Below are 26,551 nucleotides of genomic sequence, written 5' to 3'. Positions count from 1 at the left end.
TCAGACATTATCACCCAAGACTCGCAATAGCTTCAGACTTTAATATTGTATTCCAAATTGCTGGAAAAGTAGGCAATTCAGTATTGTGCATTTTTTGTAATTGTTTTTGAAATTTGACAAAAATCCACTTCCAATATTTTGAAGCATCAGAGTTTGGAGCAATTTCCCAATCAGGAAAATTTGTCTTGTATTCCCTGTATTTTCCGGTTTTACCCATTATGTTCGCATACAGTATATCTGTATTCAAAAGGTGGTTGCAAAAATTCTCGCACAGTTTGTTGTTATCCTCCCATCTTAGACCGTGGATTCCTACTGGTCTATGTTGCAAACATTTATGAGAGTGGCCGTCATTTGTGTGATTTTTATCCGTATTCATGCAAGGTTCCCCACAAAACATGCATACTGCGGTACAACCCCACAATTTGTCCATGATGCTTATGACAGGATTTGTTTTCCATTTAAAGGTATTTGCAGCTTTTTCTTTAAAACTGGCTATAACATCATATTCCATTGCACTAATCTCGTCCTTCAACATTCCAACGAAATTTTGCAAATCTGGTACGTTTCTGTCTTGGACATGAACAAACGTTGCTTTTGATAAAGGGAGACCTTTTGAGTCATTACTGTGTTTGACAAATCGCTCTATCCATATTGCTATACTAGTTTTTGTGCTTTGTGTAGCTTGTAGAATACTTTTTAAAAGTTGAGAGAAAATCTTTGAAATGCGACATTTAGCTAATCTAGTAAAAGAATTCACCCCATCTGTTTCTTCTTCAAAAAGCATTTTGTTTGTCAATTCGATAATCCAATCCTCTGCAAAAGCACGTGGATCTTCAATGAATTGTTTTATCTTAACAAAATCTTCGGTCTCTGCTAGATGTATCAATATATCTTTTAGAAGACTAAATTTCCCATTTGAAAATAGGCTTAGAATATTATCTTGGGCATCGATAGGAAGAAGACCTGATACGTGTTCTACCACTGTCTTCATTATTGCCTCCCGAAAAAATCCTAAGGCAATAAAGTCCTCTGTTTTGCTCTGCACAAGGTTCTTAAATAACCCCCAAGCAGTTCCTTTATATTCCTGCATTTGAGCTTTTGGACTATGTTTTTGGTTGTACGCGTCATTTAATGTGGTAAAAAAAAATGTAGCATAGCGTAGAACATGAGCTAAAATCATTGCACGAAATGGCGGCAGCAGATTGAATTTGTACTCCTTTGCTTTCTTACTGTTATGCTCATCAATATAATTGTGAACAATGTGCACAATTTCAGTTACATAAGATAAATGAAACCTTTTGTCTTGTGCATTAAGTTCTGACAATGTTGTATCGATTTTTCGGAGAATCTTATTTGTTATATCGAATGTTTGACTTTTACATTTGTCTAAACTTTCTTTGTTCAATACATAATATTTCTTATGAATGCTTATATGCTTGTCAGAAATGCATTCAATAGGTATAGTGCACTCCAGCTTTGACATATTTTCATAGTACTGCGCATCAAATGTGTTTGTTTCATCTAAATATGCAGCATCTGACGGAAATTTTTCACAGAGTATAGATTCGATCTGATCTTTGATTGACACAACATCTAGCACATCTGTACTTGCAAATTTTTCTATCCACGTGTACCATTTTTCATCGAACATTTGTTTCAAGTCTGTTTCTTCTGGAGATTTTCCTCGCATTTTCAGAGCTAATTGCTTCGCCATTTCATTTATTTCCATTTCATGCTTAGTTTGCTCACTTACTCGAATCTTTTTAAATCGAATTTCCTCTTTCGTTTTATTTATTTCTGATCTTGACTTCACAATCAAGTCATCGGCTAGGATTTTAAATCTGTTTTGTTTGCTCTGTTTCCACTGAATCATCACGTCTTTAAGGGTATTACCTTCAATGAAGGAATCAAGTTCAATAAGCATAGAACTTACCATTGTTCCAATTTTCGTTGCCAACCGCTTTGTAATAGAGGGAATAACCTTATCAAGGTCATCAGGATTTTTACAGTCTATGAGACTACTTTCAGCGTCAGACCTCATAAATTCAAGGACGGATTTTTCAAGTTCCCATGATAAAGATTGACATTTTCGTTCCATATTATTGTAAGCTTTGAGTTCTAGACTATTTCGAAAACTGAAAACAAAATCATCTTTGAGAATTCCATTCCAAAGATCTTCAATCCGAGATATTGTATCAGTCAAAGTCAGGTAGGTATCTCTTTTTTTTGTAAGATCAAACACTGCATTCCGTACATTTGTTACATTTTCGCTGTAACCTGGATTAGCAGGGCACATAGGAGGGTCACCTCGCCACAGGTCCGAGAAGTACCATACATTAATCTCGCTATCAAATTCAATTACCTGATTGAAAGAATGAATTTCAGCAATATCTTCTTGATCCGCTGCTTCTTTTGTCATTGCATCCAAAATCTCCACAAATTTTTGTCTCCCATGCATCATCTTATCATTCGCATCAATAGCAGGGACATTCTGGTGAACGAATACACAACTTTGCTTTAAATTCAATCTTTTATTTGCGAGTTTAAGACGCAAAAACGCATGGACCGATATTTGTAAAACATCCTTCACTTCGGCCGTATTTTCGCCTTTGATATTAACAATAGTTATGTCACCAAGACCAATGACAAAAGTGGCCAGTTCGTTGTCATGACTATATTTTTGATGTCCAAGTTCTGGTGCGCGAAGACCCTCTGTGTCAATGACTAAAATATAGTCAAATGGAAAGCATGTGTCATCTACATAAACAAGTTGCATGAATACGCCTCTTGTACAGCGACCGGCACTTACAGCAAATTGAAGTCCGAACATTGTATTGAGTAATGTGGACTTACCAGAACTTTGTATACCTAAAACTGATAACGCCAACAGCTTTTTATCGCCTATCATCTCCCTCAAATTAATTAAAACTGCTTTAACCCATAAAATAGGGACATTAGCTGCATCTCCGTCCATAATTTCAAATGGCAGTCCAAGCAATAGCAGTTTTGCAGTTACCATGGGTAATTGCAGTTTTAACTCTTCCAGATGTTTGTCTGTTGTTTTACATGTACACACCGCCTCATATATTTGTCCCATCTCACGGCACAAATGTTCAAATCCAAATGAAGCTTCGGCCAAATGGTATTCGCTTTTATCTAGTTGGTCTCGTAATTCTTTCGTGGCGGTCAAATTCTTCTGACCCCTTGCTGATTTTAGAGCTTGCCAATCAGACTGGTATTTCGAAAGGTATGTCGGAAGAATACTTCTAGATCTTTCGTCAAACAAATGTTTCAACCACAAAACAAATACTTCACACTCTTTTTTGGAAGGTAGCAGTTCGAGCAGTAAATTAAGAAATGTTCTCATAAACGAATGAAGATGTTCACACATGTGCATTTGTTTCAGCCTGATCTGTTTCATTTCGTGATTAAATTGTTCATGTTCTTCCAAACTTTTTAGTTTTGAAGCTTTGTTAGCGTCTTTGTTCTTCTTACTCCATGTCCTCCATAACTCACCCTGTAAAGGAACGACCTGTTCTTTTGCTGATGTAGATGTACATTTGTCGGGTATAAGTCGAATTATCCCGTTTGCCATTTTCCTGGTTTTACTGTAACATTCATTGTTTTCGTCTATTCCTGCACTGCATTTACGTAGCCTTTCCGAAAGAGGTAGATCTTTCATTCCGTGTATGAGTTCTTTAATTCCGTCTCTCATTTCATTCTTTATCTCTGCAATGCTTCTGTCCTGATCTTCGATGGACAAAATAATGCATCTAGTCTGCTTTTCCAATTGAAGATTGATATCAGAGTAAGGTTGTAATTTTGGCTTAACGCTTGTTTTTGACTCTTTTTTTGCATCAATTGCTATAATAACACCTGTTTTTTCTTGTTGGAGTGCAAGTATAAGTTGCTGACACTTTGTATTGTCCAAAGTGTTAGCTTCTGTTGTAATTACAACCACAGAGGATATTTTGGATACCACTTTGACCTGTTCTGCAAGGTTTTCACCATCACCTCGTAGATTTAGGAACATACATACATTTTTAAAAAGGGTAGATTTGCTTGAAGGAAGGTACCAAGCAGATTCAATCATACCCTCGCTCAGAGTCCGTTTGGTTGTACCTAGAGGACAATCTTTGTTGAAAAAAGTGTTATGATACTGATCTGTAAGGATTTCATTAATTAGTTTTGATTTAGAAATCGTTGGGCGACCAAACCGTATGAATGAGATAATTTGACATGGACAGTTATCTGCGGTATTCTGAAACGATCCTTTTTCAGTTTTTCTATCAATAACTAAAGAACGTAAAGGCCACATAGACACCAACAAAGGGTCATTGCCCACTGCAGGGAAAACTAAAGGAATTGCTAGTTGGCACATGAACAGTTTTGCTGAAAGTATTTGTTTGAGCATTGGTGAACTACATTTAAAGACAGCTAAAATAAGGTCTAAAGGATTTACAACATTGCTGTTTTGCTTATTTTGGTCTCCTAGAATTCGATCAAGATAATCTCCAGATACTAATTTTTCGTCATCTGGTAACGGTATGCCATGTATATACTCTTCAAGAACTTTGTCACGACAATTGAAATTAATCATTACCAAGTTTCTTATAAACATAGTAGCAATATCTTCCAAGTTTCGTGGAAATCTTTCAGCTTTAATTTTCATAACATCTGATAGTTGCAATGTTTCTGGATAAAACCTACCTAACCCTATCTTACTTATGAATAACTCAAAGTCAATATAATCAACAGGGATATTTTGTCTTGATTCTACTATTTCCTGTGCTTGTCGTCGATTTTCTGGCATCTCTAATGTTTGCGTAGTAGGCTCTGCGTGTTCTGCGTTAGTCGAAATATTTGAACTATCTGGTGATCCACGTCGGCATACCTCTGAATGTATTGGATCATTCAGGTTTAAATTTCTGTCAGTGAGTGCTGCCCCATTATCTTCAGGCAGCTTGTGTTGGTCATTAAAGTGCACTGGTTGCAGACTCATCTTTGTAGATTTGCCTAATCAAAAGATAAAAGAAAACTACAAAGTTAAACAATTCAGATATTTTAAAGATAACACCATTTGTAGCAAAACTTTAAAATAAAACATTATGGGGATCAGTAAAATTAAGTGTTGTTTTTATTAAGTTGGCCTTAAATCCGGTGTTATCTAGGGGGGGGGGGGTGAGGGGGGGTGGGGAGTGTTGTGGGTCAAAATACCGTGGCTTTATAAAAAATTTCTTATATATTTGATAGCATGTAAACTAAAAAACCGAAAAAATAAGCAATAAAAAGAAATTTTACACAAAGTACAGATTTGAGAGTACGCACATGTACAGTTTCTGAAAGCTACTAAAGAGTAGTTCAAAGCAAATGATAACTTATAAAAATAATCTTGAATCTAACACTAAAATGTCAATCAGTACAAGTACAAATTCAAATAGATTTAGGATAAAGGCATGACTAACAGTGAACATATGGCCTTGTGCAATGTCAAAATATAGGTTGTACAGATTGTAGATGTTTGTTAATAAAAATTATATGCAAAATGCATACATATTTCGTAAGAGTTATACAAAGGTTGAATACAACACAATTTTTTTTTTAACAAAAATGGATACAAATAAAAATGAACTGTACCTTTTATTGAAGATTTCAAGTCAGACTTTTCTGCTTCTATCAGTTTTCTGAGCTTTTCTTTTTTCATTTCCTTCTTACTTTGTTTCTTTTCAGCACGAATTCTTTCAAGCTCTTCTTTCATTTGACGGATTTCTTCATCTTCCGAAGAGTCATCATCCTCACTTGCTGAGGTTAATTCCTTATCCTCTGATTCTTTTTCTGCAACATTGAAAAGTATTAATATTAAAGACTAACTAGAATCAATATATTTCGAGATAAATAACTCCGATAGGAAATGATTTTTATGGATTCTTTAACTAACAAAATATTATACAAAAATTTGAGATTTCATAATATATTCCAACTTCTTTTGAGTATAACATATATTTGTAATGACAGTTTTAAAGGTATATCCAACAATTGAATACAGTTTATAACAGTGCTATGATATATCTCTGGGTACGACGATTAGGTATTCAAATTTAATTATTTTATAACGCAAGGCTTGTAAACTTTTTAAATATTTGAAATTTAACAAGACTCGGTTACGTTAACTGATTATGTAATATTTTTAGATGATAAATATACAAAATATTTCCTTAATTTATGAAAAAAAATGTGTGTTTTTTATATGACGTCATCAGTCAGGGTCTCTATTCTAAATGATGTTACAATAGGACATTCAAATGAACAGCTGCGCCATGAGCGCATGATACGCCCGTCCCGTTCTGAATAAAATCCCAATACTCAGAATAGTAAAATCTAAAATTTTAAAAAATCGAATGGGAGCTTACAACAATAGATATAAACAATTCACCAAAATGTCAGGAAAACAGCATTTTTTTTTAGTTACTATCCGAAAACTTGGATAGCCGTGGTGTAGTGGTTAGCGCATCTGACTACAAACACAAAGGTTCCTGGTTCGATTCCCGTTCCGTTGAGAAAATTTCAGGGACTTAATTTTGGGCTCTCCCTTGAAACCATTTGCGAGAATGGTCTTGAGAAACAATGATAGTCCGTCGGAAAGGGACGATAAATGGCTGAACCGTGTTAAGAGAGAGCCATATCTCTTGCACGTAAAAGACACCATTGTAGATTTCGAAAAAAGGCAGGCTAATGCCGCTACAAGGCAGTACTGGCACATGCCAAAGTTTCTTGCAAATTGGTGAAAGCTTTTTTGAGTTATTGTCAGAAAACTGAAATATCCCAATTTTTGTTATGAATAAAACCACAAATCTCAGAAACGTAAAATCTAAAATTTATAAAAAGAAAACGAAATGGAGCTCAAGTCACTAGATAAAAAAAATCACTTAAGTTTCATGCAAATTGATATAAGCGTTTTTGAGTAAATGAACGACATGTTGACGACAGACGGAAGGACGGACAACGGTATACCATAAAACGTCCCGAAAACGGGCGTATAAAACAAAGAAGACTATATGACGTCATACTCAAGTGTTTACAAATAAAACGGTGGAATTATACGAACCATCAAGTGAATTTTAAAATATAGTCAACCAGTCGGGAAATATAGATGTACCACTGAATCGAGGGTGATACGATATTTATTCACTCGAGAGAATTACATTTTCAAATTTAAAACGTGAGGTTTGCCGAGTGTTTTAAATATAAAAGATTTAACTGTCGAGAGTGGAGAAATATCGTATTGCACGAGATTTGGTGGTGAATTCTGTTTCTCTAATGATTTCCAGACGATATGTAGACGAACATAATCCTTCTTTTCCAATGATCTGCAAAAAGATGTGTATTTTATATTTGACGTCAACAGACATTGTCGCCTTTTCATGACGCCACAATATGAAAATTCAGAAGATAACAATAAAATTTGACGTCATAATTGAATTTTTCCTAATGAAGAACTGAGATCAAACGAACCACACGTTGATAAAAAAAAAAGTTCATGAAAAGGATAAATCGGCTTAGAATTAGAGAAAGGTATATATCTACACACATGGAAAAATGTATTGCAACACCAAATTGAAATTCAAATTAAAAAACAAACTTTTATTTTTTGTGATATAATTTGTTGAAATAGAACTAGATAAACTTTATTTAAATATCACCTGAGTTTAATCAATAAATATCGACTCGATAAGTTCTTATCTGCACATGCAGCTACATGTACTGTACTCGTAAACAATAAAACAGATGTTTTCATCCTCAATGTTTTCAACATTTTAAATAACCAAGTTTATAAAGTTATGTGACTGACACCTTGTAATTGGTCATCCATAACTCATAACTGCAGCAAGATGGCAGATAATCAGCATGAGATAAACAGGTATGTCGCTGTGACAATTGCAGATTTTTTGGTCATCACCATTCCACTATAAGTAGTTTTGAGAATAAAAATCAGGCAGCAAACGATATTAAAGACCTTCCGAGATCAAGAAGACCCCTACAACAGCTGCTAGGGAAAATCAAGCATAATGAAGGTTGGTCTGAAGGAAAACCATTGCAAACAATACAATGCTAAAAAGAGAGTGATGACCATACAGGAGCCTTTAAACAAACAAGAAATGTTCGAGATCGGCTCATCGCTACTGGTTATCGTGCGATAAGACCATTTCGGGGACCATTGCCTATGAACAGACACACAGTTGCCCGTATCCAATGTAGTGCAGAGCTCGCCAAAGTTGGAAATTAGCATCGTGGAGGAAGATCCATTGTTCCAATGGATAAAATTGAGAATGGAAATGGGGAATGTGTCAAAGAGACAACAACCCGACCAAATAAAAAAGAACAACAGCAGAGGATCACCAACAGGTCTTCAATGTAGCGAGAAATTCCCGCACCCGGAGGCGTCCTTCAGCTGGCCCCTAAACAAATATATACTAGTCCAGTGATAATGAACGCCATACTAATTTCCAAATTGTACACAAGAAACTAAAATTAAAATAATACAAGACTAACAAAGGCCAGAGGCTCCTGACTTGGGACAGGCGCAAAAATGCGGCGGGGTTAAACATGTTTGTGAGATCTCAACCCTCCCCCTATACCTCTAACCAATGTAGTAAAGTAAACGCATAACAATACGCACATTAAAATTCAGTTCAAGAGAAATCCGAGTCTGATGTCAGAAGATGTAACCAAAGAAAATAAACAAAATGACAATCATACATAAATAACAACAGACTACTAGCAGTTAACTGACATGCCAGCTCCAGACTTCAATTAAACTGACTGAAAGATTATGATTTCATCATATGAACATCAGGCACAATCCTTCCCGTTAGGGGTTTAGTATCATACCATCATAACATATATGAGAAGAACATAACCCGTGTCATGCCAACAACTGTATTTTAGAATAAATGTGTTTAGTTCCGATGCAAAGACCTTATCAGTGACTCAATATTAACGCCAAAATATGCAATCTTTAATGACTTGACAACAGTATCGTAATTATATCCCTTCTTAATAAGTCTATTCAAAGGTTTTGTAAGTTTCTGAGGTGAATACTGACACCTTTGTGCTTTATAAAGAATATTACCATAAAAAATTGGATGTGAAATACCTGAACGTATTAGAAGTCTGCATGTTGAGCTATATTTACGAATGATGTCTTTATACCGATGATAAAATTTAGTAAATGTTTTGACTAGTTTGTGATATCGAAAACCCTGGTGTAATAATTTTTCAGTAATACATAAATTTCTCTCGTTAAAATCGAAAACATTGTTACATACACGAGCGAATCGTACAAGTTGAGATATATAAACACCGTAAGATGGTGACAAGGGAACGTCACCATCTAAAAACGGATAATTAACGATAGGAAATGAAAAATCATCCCTTTTATCATAAATTTTAGTATTCAGCTTTCCATTAGTGATATAGATATCAAGATCAAGAAAAGGGCAGTGGTCATTGTTAGTATTAGCTTTATTTAAAGTAAGTTCAACAGGATAAATTTCATTAATATACATACTGAAGTCGTCATTATTGAGAGCCAAAATATCATCCAAATATCTAAAAGTATTATTAAATTTGTTTATCAGATGTTGTTTCGATGGGTCTTTGCTTATTTTTGTCATAAATTGTAACTCATAACAATACAAAAACAGGTCCGCAATAAGTGGTGCACAGTTAGTCCCCATTGGAATTCCGATAATCTGACGATATACGGAATCTCCAAAGCGAACAAAAATGTTATCTAGTAAAAATTCAAGGGCATGTATAGTATCAAAGCATGTCCAATTAACATAGTTTTTTTGTTTATTGCTACTAAAAAATGACCTAAAAGAGTTTGAACATATATATTCACATTCTGATTTTTTGAATGCCCATTTAATTAGGTATGTGAATTTTTTCTTAATGAGAATGTGAGGCAATGTGGTATACAGGGTAGAAAAATCAAAACTTTGAACAGATTCAATATCACCAATATAAGCATGCAATTTATCAAGTACTTCCAACGAGTTCTTGACACTCCAAAAGTAATTTATTCCACTATTTTCGAAGGCCTTATTTGAACAATTTATTATCAGGTTTTTAATTGTACCTTTATTTTCGAAGGCCTTATTTGAACAATTTATTATCAGGTTTTTAATTTAATTGTAATTGTTTTTAATTGGAATTCGGTTGATCTTCCTTGGCCCGATCGTAGCCCGGATTTAAACCATATCGGGCATATATGGGACACTATTGGGTGTAAAGTGCACGAAAGGACACCCCAGTTCAAACACTTCATGAAATAAACAATACCCTTCGTCAGGAATGTTTGCTGCTACCTTAGCAACAAATAAGTCGACTTATGGAAGAATCAAAAGACGACAAGAGGAAGTTATCCGTTTGAATGGAGGCTGCATACAAAGTACTTAATATTCTTTGGCGTATAACGATCAACCATGATGTGAACAATCATCTACAGATTAATTTTGAAATGTCTGACATTGTAAAGTTCGACTACAGTAAAAGTTGTAAAATATTTTGTTATAAAAATTTTGGTTAGATAAAACATTTTTTTTTCCATATATATATTGTTCGTTTTAATGCCACTGTTATCATTAACTACGTTTCAATATTATTTTACAAATATTTTATCATATTCCATCCAAAATAAGAGGCTGATTTTTCAAGTTTTAACAAATCAAAGTGTTGCAATACTTTTTTCCATGTGTATATATCAAATAGGCATACAAAAACAGTATATAATTAAAAACCAATTGTTCAGAGAACAATTGAAGGTCTTTCCACCACTAACAATATATTTTGATATGAAAAAATTTCTATTCAGTTAAAAAGTCAATTCCTATGGCTTTATGATGTAAAAATATGAATTTAGGGCAAAGGTCAAAATATAGAACGTATAATTTGATTATGACCTTGACCTCAATTTCAAGGTCATAAACCAAGGTCCTCAAATCAAAAGACCCTAGGTCTGTAATATGTATGGATAATGATTTTCATCACTTTACACATTATTCTAAATATAAAAGTGGAGAAAAATCCCATTTACGGTCAACATACCCTCGCAATCAAAATTTAGTGTTACGACATGTCGCAACTAACAATTTAATAAAAATAATTTGTCGATATCTTTTAAGGTTTTTGAAAATAAGTGAAAATAAGCTGAAATCAAAATTGAGAATATGACCTTGACCTTTGACCTTGACCTCATTTTCATTTTTTTGGACCAAGGATCTCAAATCCGAAGACCCTGGGCCTCTATCACTTATGGTTTACCAGTTAGAAATGCAAATCACTTATACCAAATACATAAGGGGGAATAACTCTCATATGGAGTCTCTGTATAGCTTTGGTCCAAACAGCCAACCTAATCCTGAAGGTGTAACGAGCAATCTGGTAAAATAAATTTGTCCTAATGTTTTACGGTTGCGAAGGAGTAGTGGCCACAAGAAAAACAGTGTTTGGGGAGATAACTCTTACAACATAAAGTATTTTGTTACGCGGTTGTCAGTTTTTGAAGCGTATAAACTATACGATATCATCTTCCAAAAATCTAAGCGACAACTTATAAAACAACCATACTACGCAAAAAAAAATTTGGAGGAAGAAAAAAAAAAATAATTAAAAACCAATCGTTCAGAGAACAATTGAAGGTTTTTCCACTAGTAAAGATCTATTTTGATATTGAAATATGAAAAATCAGTTTAAAATGTTAGTCTCTATGGCTTTATGATGTATTTATATGAATTCAAAGCAAAGGTCAAAATCTAGAACGTCCTTTTAACCTATAACCTTGACCTCAATTTCAAGGTCACAAACCAAGGACCTTAAATCAAAAGACCCTAGGTCTGTAATATGTATGGTTAATGAGTTATATCACTTTAGGCATGATTTTAAATATAAGATGTGAGAAAACTATCATTTATTGTTTACGCACCCTTCCAACCAAAATTTATAAGTTACAACATGTCGCAACTCACAATTTAGTAAAAATAATTTGTCAATATCTTGCACGGTTGTTGAAAATAAGAGAAAATAAGCCAAAATCAAAATTTAGAATATGACCTTGACCTTTGACCTTGACCTTATTTTCATTTTTTTGGACCAAGGAACTTAAATCCAAAGACCCTAGGCCTATATCACTGATGGTTTACCAGTTAGAATTGCATATTACTTATATCAAATGCATAAGGGGAAATAACTCTCATATGGAGTCTCCGGATAGCTTCGATTCAAATGAATATCCTAATTCTGAAGAAGTAACGAGCAATTTGGTAAAATAAATTTGTCGTAATTTTTTACGGTTGCGAAGGAGTAGTGGCCACAAGAAAAACAGTGTTTGGGGAGATAACTCTTACAACATCAAGTATTTTGTTACGCAGTTGTCAATTTTTAAAGCGTATAAACTATACGACATCATATTCCAAATATCTAAGCGACAACTTATTAAACAACAATACTACGCAAGAAAAAAAATTAGGCGGAAGAAAAAAAAAAAATAATAATAATAATAATTAAAAACCAATTGTTCAGAGAACAATTGTAGGTCTTTCCACTAGTAAAGATCTATTTTGATATTGAAATATGAAAAATCAGTTTCAAATGTTAGTTCCAATGGCTTTATAATGTATTTATATGAATTTAAAGCAAAGGTCAAAATCTAGAACGTTGTATAAACCTATGACCTTGACCTCAATTTCAAGGTCACAAACCAAGGACCTTAAATCAAAAGACCCATTGTCTTTAATATGTTTTGTTAATGAGTAATACCACTTTACGCGTAATTCTAAATGTAAGATGGACAAAAACTCCCATTTCTTGTGTGCGCACCCTTTCAACCAAAATATACAAGTAAGGACATGTCGCAACTAACAATTTAGGAAAAAATATTTGTCGATATGTCATACGGTATTTAAAAATAAGTGAAAATAAGCCAAAATCAAATTTTTTTGGACTAAGGATCTCAAATCAAGAGACCCTAGGTCTCTATCACTTATGGTTTACCAGTTAGAAACGCATATCACCTATATCAAATACATAAGGGGGAATAACTCTCATATGGAGTCTCTGGATAGCTTCGGTCAAAATTAAAATCCTAATCCGGAAGATGTAACGAGCAATTTGGTAAAATAATTTTGTCGTAATCTTTTACGGTTGCGAAGGAGTAGTGGCCACAAGAAAAACAGTGTTCGGGGAGATAACTCATACAACGTAAAGTATTTTGTTACGCGGTTGTAAATTTTTAAAGCGTATAAACTATACGATATCATATTCCAAATATCTAACCGACAAGTTATTAAACAACAATACTACGCAAGAAAAAAAATTAGGCGGAAGAAAAAAAAAAATAATAATAATAATAATCAGAACAAAACCTATAGGTCTTTCCACGGAAAGGTGGAAAGACCTAATAATTAAAAACCAATTGTTCAAAGAACAATTGAAGGTCTTTCCACAAGTAAAGATCTATTTTATTATCAAAATATTAAAAATCAATCAAAAATGTCAGTTCCTATGACTTTATAATGTATAAATATGAATTTAAAGCAAAGGTCAAAATCTAGAACGTCCTATTAACCTTTGACCTTGACCTCAATTTCAAGGTCACCAACCAAGGACCTCAAATAAAAAGACCCTAGGTCTGTAATATGTATGGTTAATGAGTTATATCACTTAAGGCATGATTTTAAATATAAGATGGGCGAAAACTCTCATTTATTGTTTACCCACCCTTCCAACCAAAATTTATAAGTTACAACATGTCGCAACTAATATTTTAGTAAATATAATTTGTCGATATCTTTTAAGGTTTTTGAAAATAAGGGAAAATTAGCCAAAATCAAAATTTAGAATATGACCTTGACCTTTGACCTTGACCATATTTTCATTTTTTTGGACCAAGGACCTCAAATCTAAAGACCCTAGGTCTCTTTCACTTATGGTTTACCATTTAGAAATGCATATCACTTAATTCAAATGAAAATGGGGAATAACTCTCATATGGAGTCTCCGTATAGCTTCGGTCCAAATGAATATCCTAATCCTTAAGATGTAACGAGCAATTTGGTAAAATAAATTTGTCGTAATCTTTTACGGTTGCGAAGGAGTAGTGGCCACAAGAAAAACAGTGTTTGGGGAGATAACTCTTACAAGGTTAAGTATTTTGTTACGCGGTTGTCATTTTTTAAAGCGTATAAACTATACGATATCATATTCCAAATATCTAAGCGACATCTTTTGAAACAACAAAACTACGCAAGAAAAAAATTTAGGCGGAAGAAGAAAAATAATAATAATCAGAACAAAACCTATAGGTCTTTCCACGGAAAAGTGGAAAGACCTAATAATAATAATAATCAGAACAAAACCTATAGGTCTTTCCACGGAAAAGTGGAAAGACCTAATAATAATAATAATAATAATCAGAACAAAACCTATAGGTCTTTCCACGGAAAAGTGGAAAGACCTAATTAAAAACCAATTGTTCAAAGAACAATTGAAGGTCTTTCCACAAGTAGAGATCTATTTTATTATCAAAATATTAAAAATCAATCTAAAATGTCAGTTCCTATGACTTTATAATGTATAAATATGAATTTAAAGCAAAGGTCAAAATCTAGAACGTCCTATTAACTTTTGACCTTGACCTCAATTTCAAGGTCACCAACCAAGGACCTCAAATAAAAAGACCCTTGGTCTGTAATATGTATGGTTAATGAGTTATATCACTTTAGGCATGATTTTAAATATAAGATGGGCGAAAACTCTCATTTATTGATTACGCACCCTTCCAACCAAAATTTATAAGTTACAACATGTCGCAACTCACCATTTAGTAAAAATAATTTGTCAATATCTTTCACGGTTGTTGAAAATAAGAGAAAATAAGCCAAAATCAAAATTTAGAATATGACCTTGACCTTTGACCTTGACCTTATTTTCATTTTTTTGGACCAAGGAACTTAAATCCAAAGACCCTAGGCCTATATCACTGATGGTTTACCAGTTAGAAACACATATCACTTATATCATATGCATAAGGGTAAATAACTCTCATATGGAGTCTCCGGATAGCTTCAGTTCAAATGAATATCCTAGTCCTGAAGAAGTAACGAGCAATTTGGTAAAATAAATTTGTCGTAATCTTTTTTGGTTGCGAAGGAGTAGTGGCCACAAGAAAAACAGTGTTTGGGGAGATAACTCTTATAACGTAAAGTATTTTGTTACGCGGTTGTAAATTTTTAAAGCGTATAAACTATACAATATCATATTCCAAATATCTAAGCGACATCTTTTGAAACATCAATACTACGCAAGAAAAAAATTAGGCGGAAGAAAAAAAAAAATAATAATAATAATTAAAAACCAATTGTTCAGAGAACAATTGAAGGTCTTTCCACTAGTAAAGATCTATTTTGATATGGAAATATGAAAAATCAGTTTAAAATGTTAGTTCCTATGGCTTTATTATGTATTAATATCAATTTAAAGCAAAGGTTAAAATCTAGAACGTCCTATTAACCTATGACCTTGACCTCAATTTCAAGGTCACAAACCAAGGATCTTAAATCAAAAGACCCTAGGTCTTTAATATGTTTGGTTAAAGAGTAATATCACTTTACGGGTAAACCTAAATATAAGATGGGCAAAAACTCCCAATTATTATCTGCGCACCCTTTCAACCAAAATATACAAGTTAGGACATGTCGCAACTAACAATTTATGAAAAATTATTTGTCGATATGTCATACGGTATTTGAAAATCAGTGAAAATAAGCAAAAATCAAAATTTAGAACATGACCTTGACCTTTGACCTTGACCTCATTTTCATTTTTTTGGACCAAGGACCTCAAATCTGAAGACCCTAGGTCTCTATCACTTATGGTTTACCAGTTAGAAATGCATATAACTTATATCATTTACATAAGGGGAAATAACTCTTATATGGAGTCTATGGAAAGCTTCGGTCCAAATGAATTGCCTAATCCTGAAGAAGTAACGAGCAATTTGGTAAAATAAATTTGTCGTAATCTTTTACGGTTGCGAAGGAGTAGTGGCCACAAGAAAAACAGTGTTTGGGGAGATAACTCATACAACGTAAAGTATTTTGTTACGTGGTTGTAAATTTTTAAAGCGTATAAACTATACGATATCATATTCCAAATATCTAGGCGACAACTTATTAAACAACAATACTACGCAAGAAAAAAATTAGGCGGAAGAAAAAAAAAATAATAATAATAATAATAATAATAATCAGAACAAAACCTATAGGTCTTTCCACGGAAAAGTGGAAAGACATAATAATAATTAAAAACCAATTGTTCACAGAACAATTGTAGGTCTTTCCATTAGTAAAGATCTATTTTGATATTGAAATATGAAAAATCTGTTTAAAATGTTAGTTTCTATGGCTTTATGATGTATTTATATGAATTTAAAGCAAAGGTCAAAATCTAGAACGTCATATTAACCTTTGACCTTGACCTCAATTTCAAGGTCACAAACCAAAAGACCCTAGGTCTTAAATATGTTTGGTTAATGAGTAATATGACTTTACGCGTAATTCTAAAATGTAAGATGGGCAAAAACTCCCATTTATTGGCTGCGCACCCTTTCAACCAAAATATACAAGTAAGGACATGTTGCAACTAACAACTTATGAAAAATTATTTGTCGAAATGTCATACAGTATTTGAAAATAAGTGAAAATAAGCCAAAATCAAAATTTAGAATATGACCTTGACCTTTGACCTTGACCTCATTTTCATTTTTTGGGACCAAGTACCTCATATCTGAAGACCCTAGGTCTCTATCACTTATGATTTACCATTTAGAAATGCATATCACTTAATTTAATGGAAAAGGGGGAATAACTCTCATATGGAGTCTCCGTAAAGCTTCAATCCAAATGAATATCCTAATCCTGAAGATGTAATGAGCAATTTGGTAAAATAAATTTGTCATAATCTTTAACGGTTGCGAAGGAGTAGTGGCCACAAGAAAAACAGTGTTTGGAGAGATAACCCTTACAACGTAAAGTATTTTGTTACGCGGTTGTAAATTTTTAAAGCGTATAAACTATACGATATCATATTCCAAATATCTAAGCCACATCTTTTGAAACATCAATACTACGCAAGAAAAAAAATAGGCGGAAGAAAAAAAAAAAAAAATAATAATAATCAGAACAAATTCAATAGGTCTTTTCACGGAAAAGTGGAAAGACCTAATAAGTAAAAACCAATTGTTCAGAGAACAATTGAAGGTCTTTCCACTAGTAAAGATCTATTTTGATATTGAAATATGAAAAATCAGTTTAAAATGTTAGTTCCTATGACTTTATGATGTAGTTATGTCAATTTAAAGCAAAGGTCAAAATCTAGAACGTCCTATTAACCTATGACCTTGACCTCAATTTCAAGGTCACAAACCAAGGATCTTAAATCAAAAGACCCTAGGTCTTAAATATGTTTGGTTAAAGAGTAATATCACTTTACAGGTAAACCTAAATATTAGATGGGCAAAAACTCCAATTTATTGTATGCGCATCCTTTCAACCAAAATATACAAGTAAGGACATGTCGCAACTAACAATTTTGAAAAATTATTTGTCGATATGTCATACGGTATTTGAAAATTAGTGAAAATAAGCCAAAATCAAAATTTAAAATATGACCTTGACCTTTGACCTTGACCTTATTTTCATTTTTTTGGACCAAGGACCTCAAATCTGAAGACCCTAGGTCTCTATCACTTATGGTTTCCTAGTTAGAAATGCATATCACTTGAATCAAATGAAAAAGGGGAAATAACTCTCATATGGAGTCGCCATATAGCTTCGGTCCAAATAAATATTCTTATCCTTAAGATGTAACGAGCAATTTGGTAAAAAAAATTTGTCGTAATCTTTTACGGTTGCGAAGGAGTAGTGGCCACAAGAAAAACAGTGTTCGGGGAGATAACTCATACAACGTAAAGTATTTTGTTACGCGGTTGTAAATTTTTAAAGCGTATAAACTATACGATATCATATTCCAAAGATCTAAGCGACAACTTATTAAACAACAATACTACGCAAGAAAAAAAATTAGGCGGAAGAAAAAAAAAAATAATAATAATAATTAAAAACCAATTGTTCAGAGAACAATTGAAGGTCTTTCAACCAATAAGGATCTATTTTGATATGAAAATATTAAAATTCAGTTGAAAATGTCAGTTCCTACGACTTTATGATGTATAAATATGAATTTCGAGCAAAGGTCAAAATGTAAAACGTCCAATTAACCTATGACCTTGACCTATATTTTTAGGTCATAGACTAAACATCTCAAATCAAAGGACACTAGTTCCTTAATATGTATGGTTCATGAGTATTATCACTTTACACATAATTCTATATAAAAGAGGGGCAGAAACTCCCATTTTTTGTCTACACACCCTTTCAATCTAAATTTATAAGTTACGACATGTCGCAACTAACAATTTAGTAAAAATTATTTGTCGATATCTTATAAGGTTAATGAAATTAAGTAAAAATAAGTCAAAAATCAAAATTTAGAATTTGACCTTGACCTTTGACCTTGACCTAATTTTCATTTTTTTGGACCAAGGATCTCAAATCAAAAGACCCTAGGTCTCTATCACTTATGGTTTACCAGTTAGAAATGCAAATCACTTATATCATATACAAAAGGGGATAACTCTCATATGGAGTCTCCGGATAGCTTCGGTTAAAATTAAAATCCTAATCCTGAAGATGTAACAAGCAATTTGGTAAAATAAATTTGTCGTAATCTTTTACGGTTGGGAAGGAGTAGTGGCCACAAGAAAAACAGTGTTTGGGGAGATAACTCTTACAACGTAAAGTTTTTTGGTACACCTTTGTCAATTTTTAAAGCGTATTAACTTTACGATATCATATTCCAAATATATAAGCGACATCTTTTGAAACATCAAGACTACGCAAGAAAAAAGTTAGGCGGAAGAAAAAAAAAAAAAAGAATAATAATAATTAAAAACCAATTGTTCAGAGAACAATTGTAGGTCTTTCCACTAGAAAAGATCTTTTTTGATATTGAAATATTAAAAATCAGTTTAAAATGTTAGTTCCTATGGCTGTATGATGTATTTATATGAATTTAAAGCAAAGGTCAAAATCTAGAACGTCATATTAACCTATGACCTTGACCTCAATTTCAAGTTCACAAACCAAGGACCTTAAATCAAAAGACCCAAGGTCTTTAATATGTTTGGTTTATTAGTAATATCACTTTACGCGTAATTCTAAATGTAAGATGGGCAAAAACTCCTATTTATTGTCTGCGCACCCTTTCAATCAAAATATACAAGTAAGGACATGTCGCAACTAACAATTTATGAAAAATTATTTGTCGATATGTCATAAGGTATTTGAAAATAAATGAAAATAAGCCAAAATCAAAATTTAGAATATGACCTTGACCTTTGACCTTGACCTTATTTTTATTATTTTCGACCAAGGACCCCAAATCTAAAGACCCTATGTCTTTATCACTTATGGTTTACCATTTAGAAATGCATATCACTTAATTTAAGGGAAAAGGGGGAATAACTCTCATATGGAGTCTCCGTAAAGCTTCGGTCCAAATGAATATCCTAATCCTGAAGATGTAACGAGCAATTTGGTAAAATAAATTTGTCGTAATCTTTAACGGTTGCGAAGGAGTAGTGGCCACAAGAAAAACAGTGTTTGGGGAGATAACTCTTACAACGTAAAGTATTTTGTTACACAGTTGTAAATTTTTAAAGCGTATAAACTATACGATACCATATTCCAAATATCTAAGCGACATCTTTTGAAACATCAATAATACACAAGAAAAAAAATTAGGCGGAAGAAAAAAAAAAAAAATAATAATAATAATAATCAGAACAAATTCAATAGGTCTTTCCACGGAAAGGTGGAAAGACCTAATAATCAGAACAAAACCTATAGGTCTTTCAACCGAAAGGTTGAAAGACTTAATAATCAGAACAAAACCTATAGGTCTTTCCACGGAAAGGTGGAAAGACCTAATAATCAGAACAAAACCTATAGGTCTTTCCACGGAAAAGTGGAAAGACCTAATAATAATCAGAACAAAACCTATAGGTCTTTCCACGGAAAGGTGGAAAGACCTAATAATCAGAACAAAACCAATAGGTCTTTCAACCGAAAAAGTAATTTGTAGCACAAAAGAAAAAAACCCTGATACGGAACACATGACATGAGAATGTTTAAGGGCATACGATACAGTTACAGGGGAGGTAATGACGTTGCTAACGTAAAATGTTATTTTCGCGACGTCAAACTATGACATATCGGGAAAAGATGCATTTTTCGACTGATTTTTATCATGCAAACTGATTTAAATTGAAAACAAGTGCATGGACCCCTATTTTTTAAAACGACATTTTGTTTCATTTTGCAGGGAGGTTATGTGGATCAAATTTGATAAAACTGTAAATAGTACAATTTTTTTTTTTATTTTGATAAATAAACAACAAAAAAATACGTTTTTTTCTCAATTCATGACCATTTGATAAATACGAGTTATTTCTGAATAAAAAATGCATAAATTTTAGGATACTTATAAAATGTAGAAATTACAAATTATTTAACAAAAAATATTTTGTGTTTATCTTTTAAAACAAAAAAGTTATGGCTTTCTTTCGAAAGGGAAAATACGGCCACAAATCCGAATTTAGAGCAAATATACAAAATTTCGACCTCATTTAACTCAAAAAGTACATGTAGCACATGAAGGTATATTTTTTATAGCATATTTGATTTATCAGGCGAAAAATAGCCTATATGGAAATTTTCATCAAACTGTAAATACGGGATCAAAACTGTATCGTATGCCCTTAAGGAACATGTAGTATAGTTAATAAACCAATATTAATAAAGTGACATATATCTGAAAAATTAAAACAAACGGGATAACCTTTATTTATCATATACTTAGCATTGATATGATAGCTTTTGCATATGTGTAATGAGCGGAAGTATACAAGCCATGATACTTTCCCACCGGGCTGATAACCCATATCAGGGGCATCTAGTGCACAAAACCCATAATAGTGCCTCTCGTGAAGTTAGTTCTGGTGTTTCCGGTATAGATTGTTTACTTTTCCATTGTGACGTCAGATATTTTTTTATGGCGATGTCAAAATTTCGGGAACTTTTTGGGGATAGTTTAGTACTTGCTAATGAATGCCATTGACAATTATGAATCATTTTAAAGTACAACAAACATGGAGTAATAATGATCATAAAACTCTTCTAAATTTTCAATGTTTCAAAATGTCTCCATAGGAAATGTAACCATAAATATATATGAAGGTAGTGATGCTGTTGTTGGACAATTATAGTATATTTGATTCATAATTTAACTTCTTTATAAAGTTTTTGACTCTTTTAGTTATTGCATTTGTTTATTTGCCTTACATAAAACTATTGTCGGAAGTATATGATAAAGCCATTAATACATGGCCTTTTCCATATCAGCCTGGGTATCATCCCTCGACCCATATCAGCACCTCTACTCCGTCTCGGGCTGATATGTGGGTCTGGGGATGATACCCAGACTGATATCGAAAAGTCCATGTATTAATCTCTATTTATATGGTGATGTTGTTTCCCTGTAAATGTAGATACGACCCAAATAAACTTATCGATACTTAAATGCGTATTGACTATTCTAAAATATTTCTATTTCAACAGCTGTATTTTGATATTGTTATTATCAGTATTTAAGAGGGGCGAAATATACCAGAGGGACATTCAAACTCATAAACCAATTATTCATAGATTATGCTTTGCTGATAAATTTTATGATTTTAAAGTGTTTAGTTTTCTATTATAATTTGAATCATATAAGATATATAAAAAATAAATTCTCTCTAAATATCATAGATTTTAGGATAATAGGCAAAAATGATAAAGTTTGTCATTTATGGGCCATAACTCCGATATAAGAATTTTGACGTATGTGAACAGATGGTAGAGCTCACCATTCTGAGCATATTTGCTCCTACATTTGTAACTGATTTTCTTTATGTATAACGATTCAAAAAAAAAAAAATAGACACCTTCCATTTTACCCCTATGTTCTATTTTAGTCATGTCAGCTATGTTGATTGGTAGACGGGATTATCTGACACATTTTATTTTAACTAGATACCCTAATGATGATTGTGGCCAAGTTTGCTTATATTTGCCGCTGTAGTTTCAAAGGAGACAAACCAGATGCTCCGCAGGGCGCAGCTTCATACGACCGCAGAGGTTGAACCCTGAACGGTTGGGGCAAGTATGGACACAACATTCAAGCAGGATTCAGTTCTAAATTTAGATTGTGATTAAATAGTTGACACAGCATAAGTTTCTGACACAGAATGAATGTGGTCTAATGAACTTAAAATTTTGTTTTGCCTTTGAGCAATTCACTATGCTGTTGAATATTAATCCTCTCAAAAAAATGTTTGAAGAAATTTTCTTTTTATTTATGAAATCTGAAATGAGAAAAATTACCCCCCCCCCCCAATTTTTTTTTCACATCCCCCTCTCCCTTATTCCAAAACTGATCTCAATTCAAATTTCTAATGGAGTTTGCAACAATAACTGCTCATTTAAATACATCATAAAATATTAAAATGTAAAAAAAGTGCTTGTTATCACAGAATGGTAAAGATTGTTTTAATTTATCAGTTGGTAGTAAAAGTGAATATACATTGTATATTGTAAAAATCAATGATTTAAGTTGATTCAACTACTATTCTGGACAAAGAAAGATAACTCCAAATGAAAATTTCTTGCTATTGCGCAATATTGTGTAATTGAAAATACTTGCTATTGCACAATACTGTGCAATTGAAGAGTTCTTGCTATTGCGCAATACTCTGCAATTGAAAATTTCTTGCTATTGCACAATACTGTGTAATTGAAGATTTCTTGCTATTGTTGAATACTGTGCAATTGAAAATTTCTTGCTATTGCACTATACTTAATATAATAATTTTGGATCCTGATTTGGACCAACTTGAAAACTGGGCCCATAATTAAAAATCTAAGTACATGTTCAGATTCAGCATATCAAAGAAGCCCAAGAATTCAATTTTTGTTAAAATCAAACTAAGTTTAATTTTGGACCCTTTGGACTTTAATGTAGACCAATTTGAAAACGGGACCAAAAATTAAGAATCTACATACACAGTTAGATTTGGCATATCAAAGAACCCCAATTATTCAATTTTTGATGAAATCAAACAAAGTTTAACTTTGGACCCCGATTTGGACCAACTTGAAAACAGGGCCAATAATCAAAAATCTAAGTACATTTTTAGATTCAGCATATCAAAGAACCACAAGGATTCAATTTTTGTTAAAATCAAAAAAATGTAGACCAATTTGAAATTAAGAATCTACATACACAGTTAGATTCGGCATATCAAAGAACCCCAATTATTCAATTTTTGATGAAATCAAACAAAGTTTAATTTTGGACCCTTTGGGCCCCTTATTCCTAAACTGTTGGGATCAAAACTCCCAAAATCAATCTCAACCTTCCTTTTATGGTCATAAACCTTGTGTTTAATTTGATAGATTTCTATTTACTTATACTAAAGTTATGGTGCGAAAACCAAGAAAAATGCTTATTTGGGCTCCTTTTTGGCCCCTAATTCCTAAACTGTTGGGACCTAAATTCCCAAAATCAATCCCAACCTTCCTTTTATGGTCATAAACCTTGTGTTTAAATTTCATAGATTTCTATTTACTTGTACTAAAGTTATGGTGCGAAAACCAAGAAAAATGCTTATTTGGGCTCCTTTTTGGCCCCTAATTCCTAAACTGTTGGGACCTTAACTCCCAAAATCAATCCCAACCTTCCTTTTGTGGTCATAAACCTTGTGTGTTTAAATTTCATTGATTTCTATTCAATTATACTAAAGTTATTGTGCGAAAACCAAGAAAATGCTTATTTGGGCCCTTTTTGGCCCCTAATTCCTAAAATGTTGGAACCAAAACTCCCAAAATCAATTCAACCTTCCTTTTGTAGTCATAAACCTTGTGTTAAAATTTCATAGATTTCTATTCACTTTTACTAAAGTTAGAGTGCGAAAACTAAAAGTATTCGGCCGACGCCGACGACGACGACGACGACGACGCAGACGACGACGCCAACGTGATACCAATATACGACCAAAAAATTTTCCATTTTTGCGGTCGTATAAAAAAGAAGATGTGGTATGATTGCCAATGAGACAACTCTCCACAAGAGATCAAATGACACAGAAATTAACAACTATAGGTCACCATACAGCCTTCAACAATCAGCAAATCCCACACCTTATAGCCAGTACTTTTAGAGGAGAAATTTTTGTAAAAGTTAACGGACGCCAAGAGATGAAAAAGACTGACTTGGCCTTTTTGTGCCAGTTGAGCTAAAAAGATACAGATACAAAATAACAAATTAAAAGTACACAAAACACAAAATATGAAAAATAAAGACTAAGCAACACGAGCTCTACAAAACACTTGGGGTGATATCATGTGCTCCGGAAGATTAAGCAGATCCTACTCTACATGTGCCACTTGCCAATTTTGAGAAACACATGTTTGTATTCATGGTAGGGTCAATACATATATATTACACCTTTTTTACAAAATTACTATCAATACCTGTTTTCCTAATACAGTATGATCTTAATATTGAAACGATGGCAATTACTACGGGGCGCCGAATGGGACTCTTGTGGTTTTGTACAAAATTCAATTCTGTCATAACAAAATCATTTTTGTCTTACAAAACTATGTGATACAGACTTGTTTTATGAGAACTTCAATTTTGTGATGACAAAATTCATTTTTATAGACAAAATTCGTTTTTGTCATGACAAAATTCATTTTTGTAGACAAAATTCATTTTTGTCATGACAAAAGTCAATTTTGACGAAAGTCAATTTTGACAAAAGTCAATTTTGTCAAAAAGGTATGCAAATATAAACCTATTTGCATACAAAATTGACTTTTGTTACCTGATATGGAAATTAAAAACACAAAAGTCAATTGTGTGAGACAAGATTCAATTTTGTGTGACAAAATAGACATTTGTGAGACAAAATTGACTTTTGTGAGACAAAATTGACTTTTGTGAGACAAAAATGACAATTGTGAGACAAAATTCAATTTTGTCAATTTTGTGATAATAAAATCGACTTTTGTGAGACAAAATTCAATTTTGTCAATTTTGTCTCACAAAAGTCAATTTTGTGACGACAAAATATAATTTTGTAACGACAAAATTCAATTTTGTAACGACAAAAGTCAATTTTGTGACGACAAAATTCATTTTTGTGAGAGAAAATTGACAAAATTGAATTTTGTCTCAATTTTGTGTGACAAAATTCAATTTTGTCTCAATTTTGTGAGACAAAATTCAATTTTATCAATTTTGTCTCACAAAATTCAATTTTGTCAATTTTGTCTCACAAAAGTCAATTTTGTCTCACAAAAGTCAATTTTGTCTCAGAAAAGTCAATTGTGTATGCAAATTAGTTCACAGAATCCAAACTTAACTTATTTGCATACAAAATTGACTGTTGTCGCCTAATTTTCAAATAAGGTAACAAAAGTCAAGTCTGAGTGTGTAACAAAAATGAATTTTGTCATGACGAAAGTGACTTTTGTCCACTGAAAGATAATTTTGTATGACAAAATTTTAAATTTGTAGTATGCTACAAATTTTGTTAAACTGAACTCATTTGTTGAACAAAAGTCACTTTTGTCAGTACAAAATTGAATTTCGAGTACAAAACCACAAGAGTCCCATTCGGCGCCCCGTAATTACACCCGTGATGATGCTGTATGTAAAATATTTAAAGACCGTACATTTTCTACAAACGACGAAAATGCAAACCTGTCCGTTCTTTTAAATAGTTTTATCAATGACATTCGTAATAACAACTCTTCCTGAAAACTTCAATAGGATTTTTTTTTAATTATTTTTTCGAGCAATCAGCTTAACATGAATCATGGACATTGTATATCTAAAAATATACAGCAATATTGTGACTAGCCTCAAAATAGAATTATAACCAAATTATGCAGAATATATACATGAATAAGAAAGGATTTGGACCAGAATTATTTTACTCACAAAAATGGTATTGAATAGGACATGAATGCCGTTCCTTGTGTGCATAATAATAGTGTTAACATACCATAATGCTCATCTGCAGATGAAGCCATACTGCTTATTTGGTGTGTTATAAAAGATTCAATTCAACATGTCAGCTATTTGCGCTTTTTTCTGTAAACAAAAAAAAAAAAAAAAACAGATTTTAAAAAAAATAAATAAATGAATTAATGAATGGCTGTTATTTATTTTGAATTTATTGAACCATAAAATTAATTTTTGACTCTTCACATTGAATAATCCGCTTCGCGGATTATGTTAAATGTGAAGAGTCAAAAATTAA

The 26,551-nt window shown here is 32.7% G+C and overlaps 1 long non-coding RNA gene across 1 annotated transcript; it reads right to left on the bottom strand.

Annotated features, from left to right (window-relative positions):
- On the bottom strand, positions 1 to 26,382 carry LOC143042417 (uncharacterized). Its single transcript, XR_012967980.1, has 3 exons — positions 26,294 to 26,382; positions 5,638 to 5,835; positions 1 to 5,016 (listed from the first exon to the last, which is right to left on the bottom strand). It is a non-coding gene; the product is annotated as an uncharacterized LOC143042417 (long non-coding RNA).
- Between the last annotated feature and the right edge of the window lie 169 nt (positions 26,383 to 26,551).

Source organism: Mytilus galloprovincialis, chromosome 8, assembly GCF_965363235.1.
Source record: "Mytilus galloprovincialis chromosome 8, xbMytGall1.hap1.1, whole genome shotgun sequence".
In the NCBI taxonomy this organism is placed as follows: Eukaryota; Metazoa; Mollusca; class Bivalvia; order Mytilida; family Mytilidae; genus Mytilus; species Mytilus galloprovincialis.
This window is presented reverse-complemented; position numbering and strand designations above follow the sequence as displayed.